Below are 24623 nucleotides of genomic sequence, written 5' to 3' on the forward strand. Positions count from 1 at the left end.
GCGTGCAGTTCTATCCATAGCTTTGGCTTTAGAAGCGACTTTGTATGTAACAACTACTCCCATCTCGAAAAAGATGAAATTTCTCGAGTTCCTCCCTTAACTATATATATATATATATATATATATATATATATATATATATATATATATATATATATATAGTTATAGTTATATATATATATATAGTTATATATATATAGTTATAGTTATATATATATATATATATATATATATATATATATATATATATATATATATATATATATATATATATATATATATATATATATGTGTATATATATATATATGTATATATATATATATATATATATATATATATATATATATATATATATATATATATATATTCTTACCAACCAGGTCAGCTTTCTGTTGCTCAATTCGGCTATTTCCTAATATTTTTGAGACACTTGCGTTCCAGTTGTGTTCGTTGTTCCGCCTTTTTCCAGCGAACACAATTTATTCTCTCTCTCTACCTGGTTGGTAAGAATTCATAATGCAAATAAGGGGTAAGGCGTGCAGACACGAACGCAAGGGAAGAGAAGTGGACAACATGAACGAGGGTAAAACGGATGAGCCGAATTGATTGATGTACAGCTACTCGGAATCTATCTGCAGTTCTGAATATTAACTGAATAACTATTGAATTGTTATCTATAGTAATCTCCTACTCTTACCTCACCACACTAGCCCAGGACCCAATGGTATCAACACGAAACTGTTAAAATCTACCTGCCAACACACAGCTTTCCTGCTATCTCTCATTTTCCAACAGTCACTCGATACATGTGTGCCAGAAGATTGGGGGTCCGCTTATGTAATCCAGGTATTTAAATCTGGTGACAGATCCGTTCCTAATAATTACGGGCCAATTTCACTAACATCGATATGTTGCAAGGTACTCGAACACATATTATACACTAACATTATGACTCATCTTAACCAAAACAACTTGCTTCATAACAACCAAGATGGCTTGCGCAAACATTTATCGTGTCAGACACAGATTTTTTAGTTGATAACGGACCTTCACCAAGCAATCGACTCTTCCTTCTACATTGACTTCATCATTATTGATTTCTCTAAAGCCTTTGATCGCGTGCCTCATAACCACCTGATGATAAAGATATGAAACTTACAGCTGGATCAACGTACTACGCAGTGGATCAACGCATTTCTAACAAACCGCTTTCAGTTAAGCTAGGGAGCTTCTTATCGAGACGTACAGGTGTTGCTTCAGGAGTACCCCAGGGTTCGGTGCTGGGTCCACTGCTTTTCTTAATATATATTAATGACATCATGTCGAACATAACATCAACAATACAACTATTTGCAGACGACTGTGTAATTGATGTAGTAATACCGAGCACTTGCGACATCATTCTTCCCCAGACTAAACTTGATGAGCAAACTCATTGGTGCGGCAGGTGGCAAATGGTAATTAACGCAGACAAAACTAAACATCACAAGTTTACTTCCGCTGCTAACACGAGTCCTAATGCCTACACAGTTAATAATACTATCATTAAAACTGCAGCATCGGTAAAATACATGGGTGTGAATTTTAGCTCTAATTTATCCAGGAGCATTCATATTGAACTGATTACTACCAAAGCCTTAAAAAAACTTGGTCTTCTTAAACGCCGACTACACCAAGACAACCAGGATACAAAACTTTACGCATTCAACATGCTAATCAGGCCTGTGATAGAATACGCGTCAGTGATCTGGAACCCTCATTATACCTATCTTAATAACATGTTGGAATCTATACAAAACAAGGCTGCTCGATTCATGCTTTGGCCAGTATTGTGGGAAACCTGCTGTTCAATCCTGTTATATCCCGTCCTCTTCGTTAGTATTGCTAATATATGTGGGTCCTTTCCTTTAAAGATTCTATTTTAGATTATTACGAAGTGAGAGGAGATTATTTACTTGTAACACCAACGTAGGACACTTCTTTATATGATAAGCGCCGCCCGTACGGCTCATTGCTGACAACATTTACGTGTATAGGTCCTCCCGAATCACCGCGTAACAAAAAAAAATATTAAATTATGGGGCTTCACGTGCCAAAACCACTTTCTGATTACGAGGCACGCCGTAGTGGAGGACTCCGGAAATTTCGACCACCCGGGGATCTTTAACATGCACCTAAATCTAAGCACACGGGTGTTTTCGCATTTCGCCCCCATCGAAATGCGGCCGCCGTGGCCGGGATTCGATCCCGCGGCCTCCTGCTCGTCGCGTAACCAAGCGCTAAGAAATCACGAAAGCACACGCGAGAAAGCTGTGACGAGTCAGTTGGAGCACACGCGACGAGCAGGCAAGTGTGGAGAACGCGTAATGTGCACACCGCGTAAAGGGCACCTCCTGCGCACGACGCACAGTGTTTGAGACAGCCTGCCCACACCAAGGAAGGGCGTCAGCCCCAACGAAAGCGGTCATCATCATCCATCATCACAAGCCCAATTAAGTTCACGGCACCACAAAGGCCCAGACATTTCCAGTTAACCCTGTCCTGCTCAAACCAGTCGCTCCGTACGCCCGCAAATTTCGCAATCTCGTCGCTTCATCCGGTTTGCCACCGTCCTCCCTTTTAGCTCATAGCTCTGACATTTTCTCAGAGAAATTGGCCTGGATCAAACGTTCTATATACTTGTTACCATATGCGTTTGTATAACGCGTATGAATTATTTATTTCAAATGTCCTCCTCGTCCTCAGGTGTAGTATGCTACGCGCATGGAAAGCCTAACGTCTTCAGTATTCATTAAAAAATGTATCTCTCCCTCTCTCTCTCTCTGACTCTCTATCTCTCCTCGACAGTACTTCCTTTCCTTTGGGAGCCATTCTTTTACCATGAAGTATCATCATAATCATCAGCCTATTTTCTGTCCACTGCAGAACGAAGGCATCTTCCAGCTGTCTCCTATTACTCGTGTCGGGCGCCAGCTGACCCCATACTACGCCTGCAAATTGCCTCATTTCATTACGCTATCCGCTTCTCGGTCATCCTCGATCGGTTATTATACCCATATGCATTCAAGACTTGCCGAACGCTGTTTATTCTGCGTAATGAGAATCGAAATATCATCTACCTGCATCTACTGCCAAATGTATTTTATCTCGCAGACTTACGTCTATCAAATTAATCTTCATTGTAGATAAATTTCGACTTTTTTCCTATATTTTTAATCTCAGTCCAGCAGTTTCCGGCAGTGTTACCCAACAAAACATCTACAACGCACTGCTGCTCAAGGGTAGTGTGAAGATCACAGCACCCCAAAATACTCAAGGGCGCGTGGGTATCCCTACGTGGATGAATGCAAGAACATTGCGACTTCTCTCCGATGACGACTCGTTTTACGAAGAGTAATGGTATTGTTTTCACGTTTCCAAACATTTTAACCCACTCATGCAATGTCACGGAAGTAAACTTGTACTTTCCGATTACTCACGCGCGTGCTTGAGTCATTTCTTTTGCAGTAACCTTTATCATCCTGGAAGTCTGGCTTAAGAGCCATGAGTATATATAGACGGGCCACCGGCGAGGCCTGTCTTTGTGAACACGTGACTTTCTGTACCACATACGTCGAAGGTTCGTCCATCGGAGCGCACGACCAAGCTCACCGAAATCACCGCACCGATTGGCAGTGGCCTAGTGCCGTCAGCGCCTTCGCAGAGGGAGGGGCATTATGGGAATGCTGGCATGATGAGCGGCACCGGAGCCAGCTGCGGAAGACGCCGACGACGAAAGCGCGAGTAGTGGCGCGAGCGCGTATCTATGACCACGTGACGTTTTGTGCCATTTCCGGTCACGCCGTCGGATTTTCCGCTTCATCAGCCGTATAACGCTTTCGCATTAATTATGTGAAGATCGTGGTGTCCGAAACAGGTTGTGCCGGGTGTGCTGCAAAAGCCACGTAATCCAACACAGATGAAGCGGTTGCATCTTTCAGATACCGAATGCAGCCTCCTATAGAGTGGGGGGTATTCGTGTCCGTTGGGTATATTGAGCTTAACTACAAATGCTTTAAGCAATCCGTGCTTGGTGCCGTTAATATCCCACCTTCGCACGTGCAGCTGCTCAGACGCCTGCCGGCGTTGCTCTCTGGGGGCCCCAGTATAATTGGATCGCTCGTCGCATTATTTGTTGACGTTTACTTGGAGCAGTTTGTGGTGTTGATGTCAATTGTCAGTGCACCACTCTGCTTGATCTCTATCATGGTTAGACGCAAACAGTGCTCTTCTCCTCCTGTTTGTGCGTTTTTTAACAGATCAAAATCTGGCAAGCGCTTTTCTCAGCGGCTCCAGTGCGTAGAACTCTGCCACACATTAAATTTATTTGGTAAGAAAGCGTGGCAATGGCACGTGGTGACTTCCTGCGAACGCTTTACACCACCAGCGTCAGGATAGCACCGCCAGGATAGCAAGCGTCCCACAGAACTTCCGAGAAGGTGATATCTTCACGTTGAAGAAGGAACGCGCATACCGTGCCACTGGGATGAATTGTATTCGATAGGTTTGTCGCATCGCTCCCCTGTTCCTTTCTACCTTTCTTTCTCTCTTTCTTTATTTGTTTTTTTTTTCTCCCTTCTTCTTGGGCATTCCGTTCCATGCTACAGACTTCTCAATAACCAAGAGTGAATCGATGGGCGCTTCATTTCTTTTCACCGCATAATATTTCAGCCATTCACAAGCATTTTGTATAGTGTATGCGCTCTACAACGTGCACCCCAATACGTGCTACTTAGATGGCTACTTCGATTTCATGCGCTCGATCTCCCGGCCAGAAATTCCTATCTCTATTTCAGTATCTTTCACGTTGGGTACCTTCTCTCGGAGCCCAAGCCGAGCGTGAAATGGAATCTTTCAAGAACGGGTTGAAAGATCGAATGAATGGGACGGGGTAAAAAATCAAGGGCGGCATCACAGATGGAAAGAAATAAACTGGTATCTACAAACAGAAGGTGGCAGAGCGGACGCTGGAACCACGAAGCAGCAACGACGAGTCAGCATCTCGATACCAGCGGAAGATAGGAAAGCAAAGAATGAGATTAAGAAAACGCAGGAACAAATTTATATTTTTTTCCGGTAGCCCAGCAGGGGGCGCAGACTACCATATCTTAGACATTTTCAAACTGCTCAAGAGCAAAATAAATATTTTGGATGGGTGCACCATGGGTCTCTTCTAGCATCGTCACACCGGGAAATATGAAGTCACCGAACAGCTTCTTATAGGGAACAGTTCACAAGTAACAATCTACGACCAATTTGACGCTTGAAAAACAATCAGCCACCGTTTTGTTTGCACATAGCGACAACTCAAGTTTCGGCTGTATCTTTGAGGAGAAGCTTGCTTGTGATTTTGTTGGTGACCTGTTGAATGTCTCCGACAAATTCAAGTGCCATAGCGAGTTTCAGGTGAAAGTGCCACTAACATATCGCTACTGCATCGCCATGGGATAGAGTTCTTGCGGTCCGCTTTCCGCACTTCGTCTGCTTAATCTTCTGTGTACCGCGATGTAAAGCGCGCCATCCTTCTACCTTCTTGAAGCCAAACTTTCACGATTCCATGCTGATTCCATATGTATATATGTTCCAAGTCAGATCTACAAAGGCGCACGCTATATAGAAAAAGAAACACTATTTAAAGTGTACATTACACATTCGATCTTCTTTAATATCTCTATTGTACCGCAACGAATATTATCGCGGCGACAGCATTCTTAATGTCGTAGGCGCTCTCTTTCGGATTCATCGTGTTTTTTGTTCATTCATCCAGTACATATTTCAAAGACGGCTCGCAACGTCTTGAGTGAGCTCAGCAAGGGGGAATTTTGGGAACGCTATTTGCTTTCGCACCCACCTGCAAGGGCCCCGACATGTCGTCATTGGTATCTCCGACCCCTCTTCCCGTTCTTCGGCGCAGGTTACCCGCCAACTGGGCTAAGCCTGGTTAACCTCCCCACATTCTCCGTATAAGGGATCTCTATCTCTCTCACCTTTCTAGACGATCGAAGCCACGTCATGCGTTTAGGTTTTTACGTTAATATCGGGCAATATCCCTTCGCAACGCGAGGAAGACCGTCTCCATCTATGCGTATATAGCTACTTCCCCCCATCGACCGCACCGTCCTTCGGCCCAAGTGCAAATCTCGCCGCTTACGAAGGCTGCCCGCTAATGGGCCAGTCGGTGTCTCGGGGGCTCAGCTAAAACGAAGTGCAGAAGACGCGGACGGGTTAAAGTCCTCATATTTGGACGAGCATTTGCGCCCGCGTGCTAGTGTGTGTGCGCGCATACTTGCGTGCCGCGCACACTCAAGACAGACGCCGTGTTCGACGCGCGCAGACGAAGGAATTCGTCGTTCCTTTCTGCGCCGTCGTTTCCCGGCGTTCCCCCGATGGCCAAGTTTGCCCCGCGCGCCGGCAGCGACCACGGACTGAAGCGCAAATACGCACCCGCGCCACCCAACGCAGGAAACCGTGTGCGCGAGCATTAGGGAAGCGCGCGCTCGGCCAACATAACCCAATTGGCAATGCGGCCCGAGTGAGTGTCGTCACCGGGACGGCGTGACGTCGAGGGCGTCCACAACCGCCGTTCCCCTCGCCAGGCTTCCGCCGGAGAGGAGCTTCTCCCGAATAGACAGCGGTCCCTGCCAGGCTCCCTCGAGCCTCTCTCTCTCTCTCTCTCTCTCTCTCTCTCTTTCTTTCTTTCTTTCTTTCTTCTTCAACGATGACCGAGACGAAATAGCGCTATCGTGTTTCGCAGCGCCCCCTGCACTCCAGCTTCGGCGTAGAAAGTTTACCTTCGTCCCCCCTCCTCCAACCCGGTTAGTCTCCATGACACACGCCTGCCAATCTGCGTTTTTCTCCGAAGTCTCGGTGCAACTGTAGCCGTCGCCGAGAAGCGTTCCGCGATTCGTGTTCGCTAAACCCGCGCGAAGTGCCGTTTGTACGTTGCGCGAATAAAATTTGTCGAACACAGTAGTTGTTTGCAGTTCCGATCTGTGGCATCCCGTCTCGTGGACTGAAGTGCACTTCACTCAAGAAAATTTGATGTGGTGCTGCGCGGGAAAAATGAAACAGCTTCCGGTGCACGAATATGAGCGCATTGAGCGCGCCATATACGTATTGAGATGGAACGCGCTCGTGAAATTTGAAGTATGCTTTTCAGAAATTTTGCGGAATTCAGAGGGGCATGTAGAATCCGCACGAAGGACAAGCTTTTAGGACGTTTGCTTGCGCATTATACGAGAATGCCGTTGCTTAATTCTCTACGAAAAGATTTACTTGCCGCATGTGAGAGAAAGATGCTTAGTTTCAAATGAAGCGGAGGTATTTTCAAAGTGGATCTCGTCACCGCCCCACGATATAACCGCGTGGACTCGAGAAATTCAACCACACTGGCTTGCAGCGCGCAAGAATGGCGGCAATAGGTTATTAATGAGTTCGACGGGGACGAACACCACACCTCACGAAAGATAGGAGGGAGGGTGGGGTGCATAAGTACGCGTGATCGCGGTTTGGAAAGCAGAATGCATTGTGCGCCAGGAAGGTGAATACTTGGCACGTATAGAAATAAATAGTGCACAAACGGTCATTTGGTCACGGCCTTCTTCGTAGCCCTTCTGAGAGCAAAGGTAATAAAGCCGCGCCACAAATACTAACTTATCACTGCATTAAACGCTAACTGACAATCGCATCACAAAGCACATTCACTGAAGATTTGCAATAACTTATGCAGATACCTTACAGCGCCTCGCAAATAAATATCGTCCCGTTCCCCTAACATTATGCTGGGTAGCAAACCGGACGTCCGTCTGGTACGCCACCCTGTTCCTATTGGTCTCTCTGTCTATCTCTCTACACCGACAGCTGTGTCATGTGCTTGTAGAAGCATCCGTCTCAGTGACATATTCATTATAGTAACTTAAGCGTTTGCATGATTTTGCGTTGCCTCGAAACGCCTCATAAAATCTGATGTTTAGTTCCCATGAATCTGCGCTTATTGCTGATTCTCACTGTCTATTCTAACCTTTTAAATTTCTTGTCCAGTAGAAGAACGGCGATAAAATTCGATATTAAAGCGCCAATAGGCTGTTGTGGGCACTCTCTATAAGCCTAAAGCTTTATTCCTGTGTTGAGAGAGAGAGAGAGACCTATTGGATGGTTAAGAGGTTTGCCTGACAGCATGCCTAGCAGGCTACTCCAGATGGGTAGGATGAATAATGATATGGTGTGCGCATTTCACAACAAAGATGCACAAAATACACAAAACACAGCACTTAACGCTCAACAAAAGAGGCTCGTTGAGACCGGTGTCTCAAAGAAATCTTAAATATCTCCATTCAGCGCAGTACAGGGATGTGGTGGTGGTGATGTTTGCGCCAGCGTGGGTACCCTGGTAGCCATTGCCGGCAATTGCAACCCCTTGGTTTCTGCGCCAAATATGTCCCTGATAAAATAAAAACACAGGGAAGGTCTTCCAGTCGAGTGTACGAAGTCTCGAGGTGCGCAAGATCTGGCGCCCACCTTTCATCCATGCAACTATTTAATGTCGCGGAGAACCCGGCGACGTATATTGTTGCCAACATTTCCAATGCCACAGCAAAAATAAAATCAGTCAATCAATGCACGCGTACGTTCTGCCTGCACGGCCTCGCGCTTTTCTTCGGTGCCTCCGCTTGTCTCCGTTCCCACTGCCGTTCCTCTTTTCCTCTCGCCCACTTCTTTTTCTCTCGCTCCTGCTAGATGCTGCTTACATAATCGCCATTGCTGTTGCTACGCGTACCGCTCCTCCTCCCCTTCGTCTCCGCTGCTTGTGGTACCCCTGCGCAACCGCTATGACGCAACGGACGTCGGCTGTCGTAGTCGCTGCCACTACGGCAAAATGAAACACTGGACTGTGAACGAAGCTAAGGCTAATGCCAATCACCGCCGGCAATGTTAACATACTGCAGTGCTGGCTCTAGAGTGTTCGCGCACTCGGGCATTAGTAATAGTAATGGCTTCAGTGTTGTTTATGCTCTGTTGTCGCTTATAAAATGATTGGGAAGTGGTCTGGTATAGTTCATATGCTGTTAAGGGACGCCGGATTTGGGTAGGAGTTCGTTTGTAGGAGTCTGAGCATGACCGCCTGCGGCCTGCTTACATGACACAAGCGGACATACCACACGGGACGGGAGAGCGCAATCGCTCGTCCTGTGCTGTGTGTCTGTTTGTGCCACCTATCGTGATTAGTGCCACTCGACGCAGTTTAATAGGAGTCAACACCGGCAAGCCCATTTCATCGCCTCCCTCAACCCACTAAATACTAGATTGCGCGCTGTCGCTCTATATGTCACCGGCAGTAATATCCTGCCAGGTGAACAACTAAATTTCTGCAGCTTGGTTCTATTGATACATCATAAATACCTAATCATGCGTAGAACGAAGGTGAAACAGCCCCTTTAGTATTACGATCACATTTCCCACTTCGAGCAAAATGAAAGGCGAGGCTTCAGAGTAAGCGAAATCCGTGCACCTTACATACCCGAGGCCGAAGTCCCAAAACGTTTCACTGGGAAGAGTTTATCAGGCGCCTTCCATCGATAATTCTACACGTGACACCACGATAGACCGTACGCAATAAAGACAACACTTCTGTCGCTCTGTGTTTTTCCTATAAGTAGTGTGCACTTACCGAACATTATTTTGCAGAAGATTATTTTGCGAAATTGTATTATCGTGTGCTCGAATGTATTTCTTCGCGAACTGACTTGACCGTCGCGTAATCGTGATACGTGCTTTCTTACGTTTACCTAAGGTTGCCGTCGTTCCATCTTCTACAGAAATTCTTCCGCAGTCCAAAAACCTGCCAACGCTCGCTCGAAGTTATAGTACGGTTGAGAAAACAAAAGAAAAACGCGCAACAAGAAACCTGTGCAATTCAGCCATTGCATCCTGCCTTAACCTTCGAGGTCATCCAAAGAAATCGCAAAATTCAGGAAAGCAGCATTTCTTCCCTACATCTCGCTTCCCACAAATTAAAGCAAATAACGAAGGTGAGCTTTTTTTCGTTGAGTACTGCATTTCTCTTCGTTCTCTGGTTATCGTTTCCCCACTGTTCCCCCATTTCCGACGTCCTCATCACTTAGTATTCGATTTAGACTGTCTTTCGCGCAATATTGCTGCAGCCTCAAATTTTTGGTTCGCCTGCTTGCGCGAGCGAAACCCCTTCAGAGACGTTGACAGAAAAGCGTGTGCATGCAGGAGAAGGGAAGAGAGGGGGGAAGTAGGAGGCAGAGGTTTGAGGGTGTGGAATAAGGAAGAGCGAGAAGGGGTTCCCGCTGCCACAACGCGATCTAATCACTTCACAATGTCGAATACAAGATCGATTGTAGGGGCGAAACACGAGTTTCCACTTATTTGAGCCCCCCGCTCTTTTTCTGCACCGCGCTCTATATAGTATAAAACGGATCGCAAGGACGAGCGAACTTTCGATCGACTTCGCACTTTCGCGTTTTTCTTTGTCATTTTTTATTATCTCACAAAGAGTGCGTAAAGTGACCCAGCCTTTTATTAATTGTGCAGCATTCTCGTGCGGCAGGTCACAGAGAGGCGCAACACGCAAAGGGGCGCGGCCTTTTTTGAACGAAGCCGCCACAGCGACGCGGGCATAGCGCGAACCATCGTGCATCTCAGAGTACGACCGCGACATTTTAGCCCCCCCCCCCCCCCCCGCCATTGTGTGGCCGCCCTCGAGAAACGCATGCTTCTTCTGGCTGCTCGCCATGCTTGTCTAGGGAGCCTTTTTCCCTTTTTTTTTATCTTCTTACGGGATTGCCGCTCTCTATGACAAACTGCTCCGTATCATGCGATGCGTTGCCTCAAACCAGACCGGTCCCGTTTACTCAGCCGATGCCGAAGACTACGTTAACGAAACTATTTTGACGATGGGCCAGCAGCAAGTTTGTACGGGGTGTGCCCTTTGGGCACGCACCGTTCTACCCCTGGCAATGAATGGGCGAGCGGGAGATGCATTCGCTTGTCGTCATCTTGCATGCCGAACTTTCGTGCGTCATTTCTTCTTTATTTACGCATTGTTGTCCACTGTCTCATTCCGCATGCAAGACAGACTACGCCCGCCCGATGTTCCGGACAAGGAAACGACGAGTTCCACGCACACACGCACACACACACACACATTCACAGGCGCACACACTCGCACACAAACGCATACACACACACGCACTACCCGCCGCTATGGCGTTGTGCTGCTGAGCTCAATGTCGCGGGTTCAACCCCCGACCGCCGTAGCCACATTTCCATACGGGTGAAATGCAAGAAATACGCTCGTGCGCTTAAATTTGGGTCACGTTGCAGAACCCCAAGTGGTGGAAAATAATCTGGAGTCCCCCGCTAAGGCATGCCATATAATTCTATAATTGTATCGTGGTTTCCCCACGTAAAAACCGAGAAATTAATCTCTAATTTTTCACCCACAGCATGACTATAGAGATCTACTACTCAATGTCAAAACTGCAATGGAATGTGAAATACTTAAGCGCGTACACGAAGACAGTAGACACAACAGCAATTTCTCGTTTCCATGACGTCACAGTGAAAGACGAACTTCTTTCAATATCGGCGTCTCTCGGGAAGTATGTATTGGATCACGGAGGCACAGAGGGCAGTGCAGTGTGGTCTAGTGGGCGGAGATTGTGCAGAATTTTTCACGCTTTATCTCTACTTTGTTATCACTTTACCTCCCCCTTCCCTCTCTCCTCAGCGTAGGGTAGCAAACCGGATCTTACCCTCTGGTTAACCCACCTGCCTTTCCCCTTTCCTCTGTCTCTCTCTCTCTTCACGCTGTCAACGACGGCATGTGCCGCGATGGCAGACGTGCCAGTCCGCCATCATCATCATCGCTGCCGTAATAAAAGAGACCTTCGCCTTTCTCGGCACGGAGTTGGATAGTGAATTCATCACTCCATCACAATTCTCGACGTTGTTTGTCTAACTATTAGCTAAAACTGTGCACCGTTGAACTGGTCGGCATGGCATTGTAAAAAAAAATCGTGGTTAAGGGACTCACGGAGAGACAGTAGATGTGTCCGCTTTTGTGTGCCGAAGTCTCATTTGCGTCTTGATGTTTTGAAATACGGTTAGCCGAAGCAGTGCTCTCGTAAGACCACGACTTCCCACTCGCGTGTATTCCATCTCACTGAATTGCTTGCCTTTCCCAGCCAGTACCCCTTCTTCTCATTGATCGGCGATAATACGAAGGCAGCTGTTGTGTAACTGCTTGTAATACAGTCGCTTACAAGAAAGGACGGAGAAGAGACATTACTTAGTAAAAGCCCGAAGCTGGAAATAGGTTTACAAGCACTGAAGACTACTGATTGCGTATTTGTTTAACTACGGTGTTCTTGGTTCTTGTTTCCTCAATGTAGGCGTGTTCTGGCTTTTGTCTTCCTCTGTGCCTTCAGAAACATGACGTAGCCTTATTCCTTACTTATGCTGCACCTTATCGTATCTGACATCGTGTGCAGCGGAAACTATGCACCTCGTTTAAGAGAATCGGGAAGGAAAACTGACCGCATGTCACGGAGGAAGGAGACTAAAGGTGCACCATGTAAAAGCTCTGTTTGTCATTTCTTGTTCCTCGTTAGCCAACGCGACCCGCAGCCTTGGCTGCACTGCTCATATTTTATAGCAGGAAGTATACTTCGTCTCATCGCCGCATTGGCCCCACAGTTCCTTGGCGTCCCGCAGGCTTCTGCCATTTATTTACCTCGAGGAGAGCAATGCAGTTGGGACATCCAATTGGATGTTTCGTTTTGTTGACGCGGGTTTACGCTTTATTTCAGACTAAATTATTTTAACTTAAAGACAAGAATAAACGGTCTCCGTAAGTACTGCAGCGCGAATACACGCAGCCCACTTCACTGGAAGATGCCTCCAAAGCCCCTCCGCAGCCCATGTACCCTCGTGCGGCGGAACCGGGCGATCGTATCCGGTCGATCACACGCTAAATGGCCTACGTAGTTTTGACAAAGACCGCACACCTTGATCTCACGGCGCGCATTATTTAATATTCTCAGCGCTCTTTTCTTGAGGCATGGCACTGGGATTACAGACCGAGATGCATTATGTCGTTCTCATACGATGTTGAAATGAGAAGACAGGCTGTACTTCAGAGCCAGCTGTCCTAAATATTCATTGCTCAGAAGACATTACGCGCAAAAACACAGAAAGCAATGATAAAACAAGAAAAAATTACTATAATAAGAAAACGGTAATACCATGTCATCGCCAAAAGGCTTGAGCAATGTCCGTGTACACTATAAGCAGTCACTATCGGTATCTGCACTGAGAACTGTAACGCAATGAAAACGACCTAAGCTGGTTATTTACAGCGTAAAGCTCGAAGAATCGAAGCAGAACGAAGCAGAGACCGGCAGACAGTGTCGACCCTGTATCGCATCTCATCGCGTCCAATAACTCACCCACGTCCAACTTTGTTATCATCGCCGTGAAACCGCGAATCGACGCCTCTTCTTTTGCTATCGGCCACCAAAGCACGCGTGCCACAGCGATTGACTCTCGATCACTTTTTGTTCCGTTATCCGCAAACGTTTGCTTATTACTTTCTTTCATTCTTCCTTTCTTTCGTTTTCTTCTTTAATCTGCGGCTGCAACAGAGCGGGATCCACGTCAGACAAATGTGGCGCGCCATGCAGCCTTTCGCTAATCCCGGCCATTGCAGAGTAATTTAGCGGAGTGGCGGTGTGCATTTTGCTCATCAGACTGTCGCGCGGGTTGTACAAGAATCGACGCACCTGACTTCCCGGATTAAAACGACCGTTCACTTCGCTGTTCTCTCCAGCCGTTTTCATTAAAGTTTGTGAAACGGCCGAGCGCTACATTATAGCAGCTCGTGCTGACCGCCCGAAGCTCCATGGGAAAGTTATTAGGCGGGACTCGAGGAGTGACTTCATGTGCCAGAATACGCCAGGTTTAAGCGACGCACCCCTCGGTCCCTCTGCGCCATAAATATCGCGCTTTTAAAGCGACGGGACGAAACGGTCCACTCTTTCAAGCTTATATTGCGTTGAGGTGCATAAAGCAGGTTCACGTGGCCGGTTCCTTGAGCGTAGACTACTCACAATGATGACATAGACCACGGTTCACTGAATTCACATTTACGGTTGGCGACCTCAGCGATGTTTAAAAGCCATTGTTTGGATCACACTGTTTGATACTGGCGTTGTTGTTGAAACACTTGACAGAACCTCGCGATTGAGTGGGAAGCGATTTATTCTGATGGCATTGGAAATGTCGGCATCTGTTGTGTCGCCGGCTTCTCCAAAAACAATAGATTTTCTGATGATAGTAAAGGTGACAGCAACGGATGATAACAGGAGGTGATATGAAAAACCATACAAACGAACCGGCAGTAAAGCAAATTTTGTAAACATGCTTACACAACTGCACTAAATATACAAAACAAAACAGCACACAAATTAATCTGTAATCCACACAGAATGCTGCCACATAACAAGTAAACGCAAGAACATACGAGATGTTAACACACAGATACAATGTCACCTTCAGTAAAGAAGGTTATTAAAGGTTTCAGAGCTTAAAGCTGTAAGGATACGTCATCGCACGGCCCAGAATTTCAGCATAGAATGCAACCTTCCCAGAATTTCCTATTTCCTTTTGATTACGCTCGACTTTGTTGAAAGGCCTCAACCAAGAACAAATCTTTATCATGCTCTGTTTTTGATATCTGGGGTGCTTATAACGTAAAGCTATCCCAAATTTTTCTATTCCGATTCTGCAATCAGCCCTCGGCGATTGGTCAAATACTTCGTCAAAAACGGTCACGCGACGTCACGAAAAACGCGATAGCTCTCCATCTGCTATGACGCGAACACACTGATTATGCATCATTGGACTGAACAAAAAAATTATTATTTCTACTTCGACGCCTTTTAGCCATTAACCCTCGGCTTGGTCAAAAGTTTTCGGGCTGCACCCACTTCACCTGCCCGTCACGCGACGTCACAAGAGCGCGAAAACACACCGCGTCGAAGTGACGTGTAAGCGTTAAAGATGCATTAATATGCCGAACACAACTGATTTATTTTTTTTTTCTGAATAGCCGCAGGCTGCCCCGTTCCGAAAGTAACAAAAGATGGCTGCCGCCGATCGCTCAGGCACTGGCTAGCCGCACCTGCCGGGAGAGCGTGGGTTTATTTGCGTACAATAAACGCTTTTGCGTGGCCGTGTAACACTTTCAAGCACTTTCGGCACGTTTATGACCTCGTTCTGACAACTCTTATTTGCTGAGAATCCGTTTTAGCGGAATTCTTAACCTTCCGTTGCATGCCGCCGCGATTTTCGACTAGCCACCTCAAGCCAAGTAAGGGAAAGCGGACCAATCGCAGACGCCGGCACCACTCTCTTGAACCGGTTATCGATTTTCAGTGCACTTCGCTCAGCCCCATCGAATTACTCTCGTCTTGAGCGTGCTCCTCGCCTCTTGTCAACCAATTAGATAACACAAGGTTCTCACTGCAGGCAATGTTATTCGTTTTTAAAGCAAACAAAAGTGACCTTCTATAAACGAGGAGAGCGTTTTATTGGTCTTTTCACACAACCCTGCAGGTCACCGCCTGATGCTTGCGTCGGCGGTCACGCAAGTTTGACGTCAGGAGATTGGAATAAAAACATATTGGAACAGTTTTACGTTATAAGGACCCTGTATGTATTTTGGTAAGAGATGCTCCTGCCCGCGTTAGTAAGCCCGACGTCGCGGGTTCGATTTCCAGCATTCAGATAGGGACAGAGTGGAAAAATAGCGATGCCTGCTTAGTTTTAGGTGGACATTACGTAAGCCACTCAAGGTCAAAACTAATCCGTAGCTCTCCGATAAGCCGTCTCCACTCTAACGCAAATATTGCTTTGGGCTGCTAGATCCCATCAATCAATAGTAAGCAGGCTTGTATAATTTTGGCATCTGTGGATTTGTTGACGTAAGACAATATTGTCGTTCAACAGCGCTGTTCACGAGGGCACATGGAGCCTCGAAGGTTACGATAGCGTTCTTCGGTAGAACGCATGATAACCCCTTTCTTTACTTCTTCTCCTTCCTTTCTTTATTGCTTCTTTATTTCTTCCTTCCTTTTATTACACATCTCAATGCAATGCGTTAAACGCAATTCTTCTGGCTCACCTACTTTCTACGCGTGAATCGGAATCCTGCGAATATTCAGTGCATTTGTAAAATGATGTTCGCTCCACGTGAAGTGGCCTTGAAGGAAGAACAACGAGAAGGCGGGAATCTTTATTTAGAAGCAATGTCAAGCTGGCCGGTTTATTCTGCGCTGGGAGCAAAAGTAAACGAATAAGAAAATGAAGGTCATTTAGTGTGAAGGGCCAATAATATAAACACGATAGACTACGAGAACATGACCTTCGGGGTCTGTTTACAAGGCCCACGATGCACAGGAAGCGGTGCAAATGGTCGAATATATTTTAAAAATATGAAAAGCGAGATTTATGGCTTAGCCATGAGCTCGATATGAGTTCCTCTGACAACAACCGGCTGTCGAGACCGCGCTAAGAAAGCTTCAAAAGCATGCCGTGCTCGCGTAATGCCAGATAGCGAAAGGAGGTAGAGGCGAAGGGAAAAGGGGGAGGGGGTAGTAGGCGTTCACAACGACGTACTGGTACCGTCAGAAGCGAGCTCGGAAATTCAAGTGGCCGTGTACTAAGCCCCTGTGGCTTTCGGTCATTCGCAAATGCATTTCACCAGTGCACCGTATAGGAACGAAAACAACCTCGGTGTCGCAGTACAATCTTTCCACGAGAGCACTGAAACCAGCTGAATATGAGAAAAGTAAGCATGCTTGAAGATACCGTTCGTTCCGTTTGACTGCTACACCGCCGTTCAAGCCTATATATGCACTCATGCGTGCTCGACAACGCGTGTCAGCCGTAGCCCTTGCTCCTGAAATGCGTGCGAGCAATAGCGGGAGCCGGGAATGGAGCTCTACTGTTTTCGCTGCTTCAGCACTTACGACCGATCATTCACGCAATGCGTTTCTCTTCTTCACTGCGCGCTCTTCGAGGAAGCAGCCACGCCCTAACTTCTCCATCCTTACATGTACTGAGGACTAACATCGTTACCATGTGGGATCGTTCTTCTGACTTGTGAGGTGCAGCCGCATTAGGCATGCGATAATCGCTGTCAGGGGTGTTTCTTCCTTTATGCCTCTTCCCTCTTTCGTCAGAAGCCATGCTCTCTTTAGTGGTGTTCCCTCGCTAGCTAAGGCGGCAATGTTTCACAGCTATGACGTACGGCTCTTGAGAGCTGTGTGCGGTAATCAACATATATCCAAAGCACCGGAAGAAAGTGTGCAATAATTTGACGGCAGTAACTCTAATATGACAGAACTGACGTGCTTACAATAGAAAGTAACTGCGATCGAGGCACTGCGAATAAAATTCACTTCGCGTGGCATTCGGGCATGATACGTTCAACTTCAGTCGAGATACGTTATCCATATTGTGTGAAGTGCGGCATCCTCGCTGCCGCACTTCACACTTTCGAGTTTGTTCTGAGCAGCCGAAGGCAGTGATGGTGAGGTAGACGAGCCCTGAAAAAAACCAGACAGTATGATTTGAAGACAAGTCTCTCTCCCCTCCTCCTTCCCCTCTCTCTCTCTCTCTTTCTTTCTCACTCTCTCGCTCTATCTATCTATGTATCTATATCGGTCAACATTTTAAAACAACTAACATAAACAGGAGTCATGACAATGAAGGGCAAGAATGCCAGATGCTTCGACTGAAATCTAGAGATGATTATGGCTACGTGAACAGACGTTGACCGCTCGCTCTTTATGCTCTCTCACAACTCGTGCACCGACTAAAAGAAACTGTTTCCTTCTCCTTAAACGCTGAACACACTTTCTTGCTGAGCGTTCTCGACCAACTAACGCAAACCCTAACCGTGACGCCGGCGAGAAAGAAACATTGTCCGATGCATTGGGCCTGAATCCATAGAACGTTGAAGTTTCTCGACCACGCAACCACTTATTATGGCTACCGAAACACGCGGTGACCCCTTCGCCCTCTGCGCGTCCTTACGTTTCGTACACCGACAAAAGAAACGATCTTTTCGGTCCAAAAAAGCTCCTAAACCGTACCGCAGGCACACCTGACCCGTGCTTGCAACGTCCAGGTTTCCTCAATGTTTGCCAGTCTAATGGCACGTCTTTGTTGCCACGATCCAAGGATGCTTTTCTCTCCACTTTCTTTCTTTCTTTCTTTCTTTCTTTCTTTCTTTCTTTCTTTCTTTCTTTCTTTCTTTCTTTCTTTCTTTCTTTCTCCTTCACCGCTCAGACGAGGCCGCAGCCAACGAAGCAGCCGAAGCCGCCCTACCAGCGGGACGTCGCTACCGTTCGATCCGCACTGAGTCCGCCGGAGCTAAAGCCGGAGCACCGCGCCACCTCCTCACTTCAGCCTTCGCTTGTTTGCTTTTGCCAACCACAGTTTTCCGAGGCCTTAGGGAGGTCGAGTCGGTGCCAGGGGCCTACAGATAGGAGCCTTGCTTAGAAGTCTGCCCTTCTATGCCCCCCCTCAGCAGTGTATTGTCTGCGCTGTGTTTTAGCACACTAAATTTTCGCAAGTCTTTTTCTCCCCCTTTCATCTTAAACACCTGCAGTAGAGACTGCAGAGAGAGGGGAGAGAAACGAAGAAAAGAAGAAAGAAAAGCAGGTCAACCCGAACAGAAACTCTGGTTCACTACCCTACACTGAATGAAAGAGTAAGTAAAGCTAGAATGATTGTTCTATTTAAACAGACAGAAAAACGTGTACATTACTACAGAACACGATCAGAATGAATACCAGTTATGAGCCATTCACGCAGGTTTTTTGTTTTTAAGGACTGTAGAAATGTCATCATCGCCCTGTGCTGCGATGGCTTGTCAGGTCGGCATTCCAAAATGGTTTGTTCTGAGAATGGTCAACGACCAACGTGAGCTGGTGCAGTCGCTAACAATTATCCCTGCACGCTGCAGCGAGGACGTTCACACAGCACGTGTTCAAGGGCCCCCTCGCCATCCCCGTAGTCGCGACGGGTGTGTACCTGCGTTCTGCACATCCATTCATGTAAAACCAGAGACAAATAACGCTGAAAACATTGTACGAGTACGCCTACTTCGACTTCGGGAGCGTAGCATGGTCTTTTTTTTTTCGGCATTCATCATTAAGTTCCTCATAATTCTAGCAATACGAGTAACCTAGGAAGTACAGTGGTCAGTGATTAAAACGCCATAATTTGACCCCTTGGGGGCCGGCACTTTTTTGCGCCACCTGTGAGCGTTAGGTGATTGCTGGAGGCCAAATGTAGTCACAATGCGTCACAAAGGCTCTCGCTTTCATTGTATAACACAGTGCATCAGCTCGGTGTCCCCAGCGCCCACAAGAGCTCAAAAAGTGCCTGAAACCATGCCCTCCTAGTACCACGTTTGAATCACTGAGCACTGTACATGACGCAACCCTACCGGCTGCAAACGAACACGTCTTTAGTGATTGTGGCCTTACTCTTCAAAGCGTCCGTAAGTGTTCAAAGTTCGAAAACCACCAAACTATGCGACCGATGTCCTCAGTTTGTGGACCTTCGTTATCAGTCATGCGACAACATTGCTTAGGCGAATGCTGCGCAGAAAATCTCTATTCACATTCGTGTATTTCTGCGTGTTCAGAAATTCAAGCAGAGTACTACGCAAAAGCTGGCACGTGATATTGGCTTGAGGGAATGCACGCCTGTGTTTACGATACTGAGAACGACAGCAGCGAAACATTTTCAAAACACAGCGCATCCATACAGTCTCACATGACCGAGCGTTTCCTTGACTTTACAACCGATCGCTGAGCGCGGAACCATACTATGTTGCAGATGCCTGCCCGAAGCTTGCCTTAGCACAAATTTTCCTTTAACGTCAAGAGCATCCGTTTAATTTTGCAGCACGCAATTCGCCTTGGCTCACAGCAAAAGTTCCACCCACTGGCTCTGCGAGCACTTCACAATCTGCGTAAAGCAGCCGAGGGTGCGAACACTACCGAGCGTTGAAACCCCTGCAGCGGTATGGCCGTAGACGGCCACAAGGCTTGGCGTTAACCTGAAGTGAACGGAGAAACGCTGGGGGACACTTCCAAGAGAGAACCCCTAGAGCAGTCTACCTCCTGCTTCGCGAACTGCTCCAAGGTTTTGGGCAACCCTGCAATCGTTTTAGAACAACCTTAAATAAAGGGAAATGTACCTGGCAGGAGCCTGTGGAGTAAAATTCCCACAGAGTCGTTGTTCACTTCTTTTTTTTTCTCAAGCTTCTACGCACCGCGTGACCAGCAAACGTTGGAATTCTCCTTATACTGCCATGCAGATACGCAAAACCTGTCCGATACTTCCTCAGCTTTCTTTGCTATGGCTACCAACCACTATGTTGGAACCGTTTCCTTACATTTCACGTTTAAAATAGTTTCCGTGTCTTCGTCCTCGTCTCAGCTTTCTTTCCCACCTGAGGCGCCGTTATCGTCATCAGCTTACTTATGCTTACTAAGGCCTCTCCCGATGATCTCAGATGACATCTCGCACATAAGCTGTTTTATAAGCAATAATTTTTCACAAATGACGATGCGAATTCAGCGAGGCACGATGACGACTTAATAACGGCAGCACGATTACAGCTACACATGCAAATTTCCTAATCTTGATGTACTATTTAATTATCATCCACCTTCGAGTGCACTTTCTCTCCCTTGACACCTATTTTGCTACTCTAGTAAACCTATGGTTAGCTACCTGATCTATACATTACACATCCTGCTCATCTCCGCACCCTCATTTTCATTTCTGCTAGATTTCTATCTATACCGCATGCATACCGTAAACCGTACTGCAGTCTTTATATCTCTTAACGTTATGAATGCAAATTCTCGTTTTATTGTTTGTTTGTTCTTTTTAGTATATTTGGTTACATAAATTACTGCTAATATAATACACTGATCACGAGCTTTCCACGACGATTAGAAATCTGTCGTTTACAACTTTAGAGTGCCTGCCAGGCTGTCAAACGTTTGCTTCGAAACCGTTAGCTTCGTTCCAAAACGCCTGAGACTCCACAGACTCCAGCGTTAGGTGAGCGGCAAACACACCCTTTCTATTTGTCCCCTCCCTTTTCTGTTCAGTCCGTGGGCACTGTTTGTCACGTAATAAGACCTCGCCAAGATGAAAAAGTTTGCGAAGCCCCTATTCTAACCTTTTTTTTTTTCATGTCATCTAGATCGGTTTTACGAAAGATCCTTAACCTACACGACCAATTCTTTTACGCCCAGTGTCAGGGCAGCCAACCGGAGATATCTGGCTAACTACCCTGTCCTTCCTTTGAATTTCTCTCTCTCTCTCTCTCTCTCTCTCTCTCTCTCTCTCTCTCTCTCTCTCTCTCTCTCTCTCTCTCTCTCTCCCTACACACCCACCAAAGCAGAGCAGGCATAGCCGGCTGTCCAAGGTCGGTGCCTCCGCCTATCCTTTTAACGAACCGACCCTTTAGCTATAGACACAGGTGCGCGACGAGTGCATCGTGCTAGGAGAAATGCGCTGATATACACTTGGCCGTGGAGCGAAATGATAGCCCACTTCCGGTTCCTCGCTGAACGTCTTGACTCGTCAGAACTGCGTGCGACAGTGCGTTGCCGGTAAGAGGTTTAGGAACTCGATTTCGTGCTCGAGCGAACGCTGCCTCCAGATTGATTGGCCTGGATGCGCCTGCGTCCTTTAACCTCTGCGAAAAAAAAAAAGAATGCAACGTTCGAGGTTCTTGGTAGAGTTGGAGCGCGACTAAGGCAATAAGAAAAGAATAAAATTGTCCCAAAAATGCGAGGAAAGAAGGCTCTTGAGGAATTGGCGCTATGGGCCGGGGGCGGTGGGGGGGGGGGGGGGGGGGGGGCAGCGCCACGCCAAAGCCACTACGCCACCACGATAGGTGTCGACAAACTTGTAAAGCGTTGAGAGAGCTCAAACGTCACTTTTGCAGCTATGTAGCTCTGTAACAAAAATACAAATATCGCACTTCTATAAACGGAGTCTAGAGTGTCCTCCACCTTTTGACAAAATCGCGGTACATGAATTGCCCAAACTGGATCAGCGACGAAGCTAGGCATCATCAAACAGAAGGAAAGCAAAGATAATGAAATGTAAGAGACTGAACGATGAAAAAGGCAACGTAAACGTCGGCGGTTTCATGACGACGACGTTGATGATGATGATGACGATGACGATGCTTCTTTGGCATCCCCTTTAAACCTGACCGGGAACAAATAATCACCTAGGCTGATTTATTTAATCAGGTCTTACTACATCTATCGCTATCAAACCTTTTCACTGTCAGAGCTCGATCTTAACTTTCGTAACCCCTCGCCAGCGCTCCACACAAAGGCGGCATCACCAAAGGTAATTTAGCGGTCGGTAAATCTATTGAATGAAATGTAACGTCACAGCGTAAATTAAAAAGAATCGTATCAGCCACGTTTAGAAGTATTTTCCAGCATTTAAGCTAAGCAAACTTCCACTGTGAAAATGAAATTAGGGATTGTATTGTTATTTCTTGGCTCCTGTTTCATCGACCAACACGCGTCCAGAGCTCGCAATGTCTGTTTCACTTCTTTTTTTTTTTATGTGGAGGTGTATATTCTATTTTGAAGCAGCTTCTGTTAGGCGGAACAATTTTAACTTTCTGTTCGAATTCTACTCATTTGGCGTGTGGCTGGTGACAATGGCAACGGGCGATTGACCCTCGCCTCAGTGGTTTGTAATACCACCTGAGCACCACCTCCAATTTCTGCGGTTTAAAAAAAGAAGGCTTGCTTCAAGCCCGAGACCACTCTCTAAGTGGTGCGCCTTCTAAATGTATTCTTTTTATTATTTTATTATATGATGCTTAGGAGATGTCGGCGCTTTTAATGAGCGCAGACTACTAATTGTTACATAGAGTTATGCAAATATAAAAGTCCACAGACATGAAAAAAGATAATTTAATAGCACTAAAACAAAAAGTCAACTCAGAACCACACAAACATAAAGTCTGTGCTCCGATATGACGTAGCCATCTGTGTCGCGATTGAAAATTTAGACGTAATACCCGTGATTGCCGAATCGGCAGCTACATATTAACGCCAAAGAAATATATTGATTTGTTTATGTCATGTGCTAAATTGAGTCACCTAAAATAGCGTTGGTTACCCAACGACAATCTCAGTCACGGGGCTTCACTGAGTCAACAAGCTATTTTCTGTCCAACTACATATTTATTTAACGCTGCCTTAAGATATCTTTTTCACGACCACTTGGCAGGGACAGTTTCGGGCAAGACATACACACAGACAAATTGAGAACCAAAGAGAGAGTTAGCTACGGGATATGAAAGGATAAAGGCAGGGAGATTAACCAGAACAGAAAATCTGGTTTGCTACCCTACTCTGAGAGATGAGGGCGAGGGAAGTAGAAATAAAAAAGAAAGTAGCGAGAGATTCAAAGGGCACAGACACATGATCACAGCCGGACACGCAATATTAACCGCAGCACAGAATCAAGTGCAGCACAGTGAACACCAATTAATAGTTAAGCCATCTTTGCAGGTCTGTTGTCCTTGAGAAATGTAGCAGCGTCTTATACCGTGCCCCTCAGCTGCGATCGCTTACACATAAAGTTTACCGATATAAAAGGAGGGAACTTCGCTGAGTGGGCAACTTCGACGTCGCTACCAGGTGTCTCGCCTGCCGTTCCTTAAACCCACCATACTGCGCCACTCTGTTTTGTTTTTTTCTCGTTCCCGTCTCGATTTAGCATACCTTTAAAGTAATTGTGGCATTCAGCGCCACCTACGCCCCTGTCAACTAACTACGGCAGAATCCGAACTGAAACCCTCGTTTGTGCTTTTAACGAGCCGTCTTAACGAACCTATTCACGCAGCCTACGAACACTGTCCAGGATTGTCCTATACACACTGTGCTACCCAAACGTGCTCCGCGAACCATCCACGGGTGCGCTGATGGGTTATGACGAGACCGGCTTTCATTCTGACTCCCCCGCATGGCGAGTCAAGTCTAAAACTCAATGAGAGAGAAATTAGCTGACAAGCATAGCTTTCATTGAGAGTACCGGTGGCAGACAAACTAAACCAAGTGGGTAGTGTCACTTCAGTTAACGGGTCGCTTTTTTTTTCTTTTGTTGCAGTAAGCAAGTTCCTGCATCGTATCTCAGCCCTCGGAAACAGGACTCTTGGTTAGATTTTATCTTTCTTCGTTAACTAGGTAATGGTAGGAGGAAACTGTATTCGCCGTATCGTGTTTTTTACTGTTTGTTTTACGTTAACGTAATTCACGAAGCGTGCCTTCACAAAGGCATCAGCAGCACGGCTTGCAAAATGGAACAAAAGTTTTGAATAACATGATAGGAAAAAAAAACGGTTGTGTCTGCACCAAAGCGACGACTCGTTAGGATGAAAAGAGCTTCGAAAAGTCTGGATGATGAAGAAATCCGCGTC

General features: G+C 46.5%; 1 protein-coding gene across 4 annotated transcripts in view; it reads right to left on the reverse strand.

Annotated features, from left to right (window-relative positions):
- Positions 1-24623, reverse strand: part of LOC135898079 (gamma-aminobutyric acid receptor alpha-like) — a 67506-nt gene that overhangs the window by 22528 nt on the left and 20355 nt on the right. For 2 of the 4 annotated variants that reach the window (XM_070536595.1, XM_070536594.1), the window contains exon 2: positions 21689-21863. The exons of the other annotated variants lie outside the window; for them this stretch is intronic. The gene's annotated coding sequence lies outside the window, so the exon portion shown is untranslated. The remainder of the gene's footprint in view (positions 1-21688; positions 21864-24623) is intronic. 4 annotated transcript variants of the gene reach the window in all.

The sequence above is a fragment of the Dermacentor albipictus genome, chromosome 3, assembly GCF_038994185.2.
Source record: "Dermacentor albipictus isolate Rhodes 1998 colony chromosome 3, USDA_Dalb.pri_finalv2, whole genome shotgun sequence".
Taxonomy (NCBI): domain Eukaryota; kingdom Metazoa; phylum Arthropoda; class Arachnida; order Ixodida; family Ixodidae; genus Dermacentor; species Dermacentor albipictus.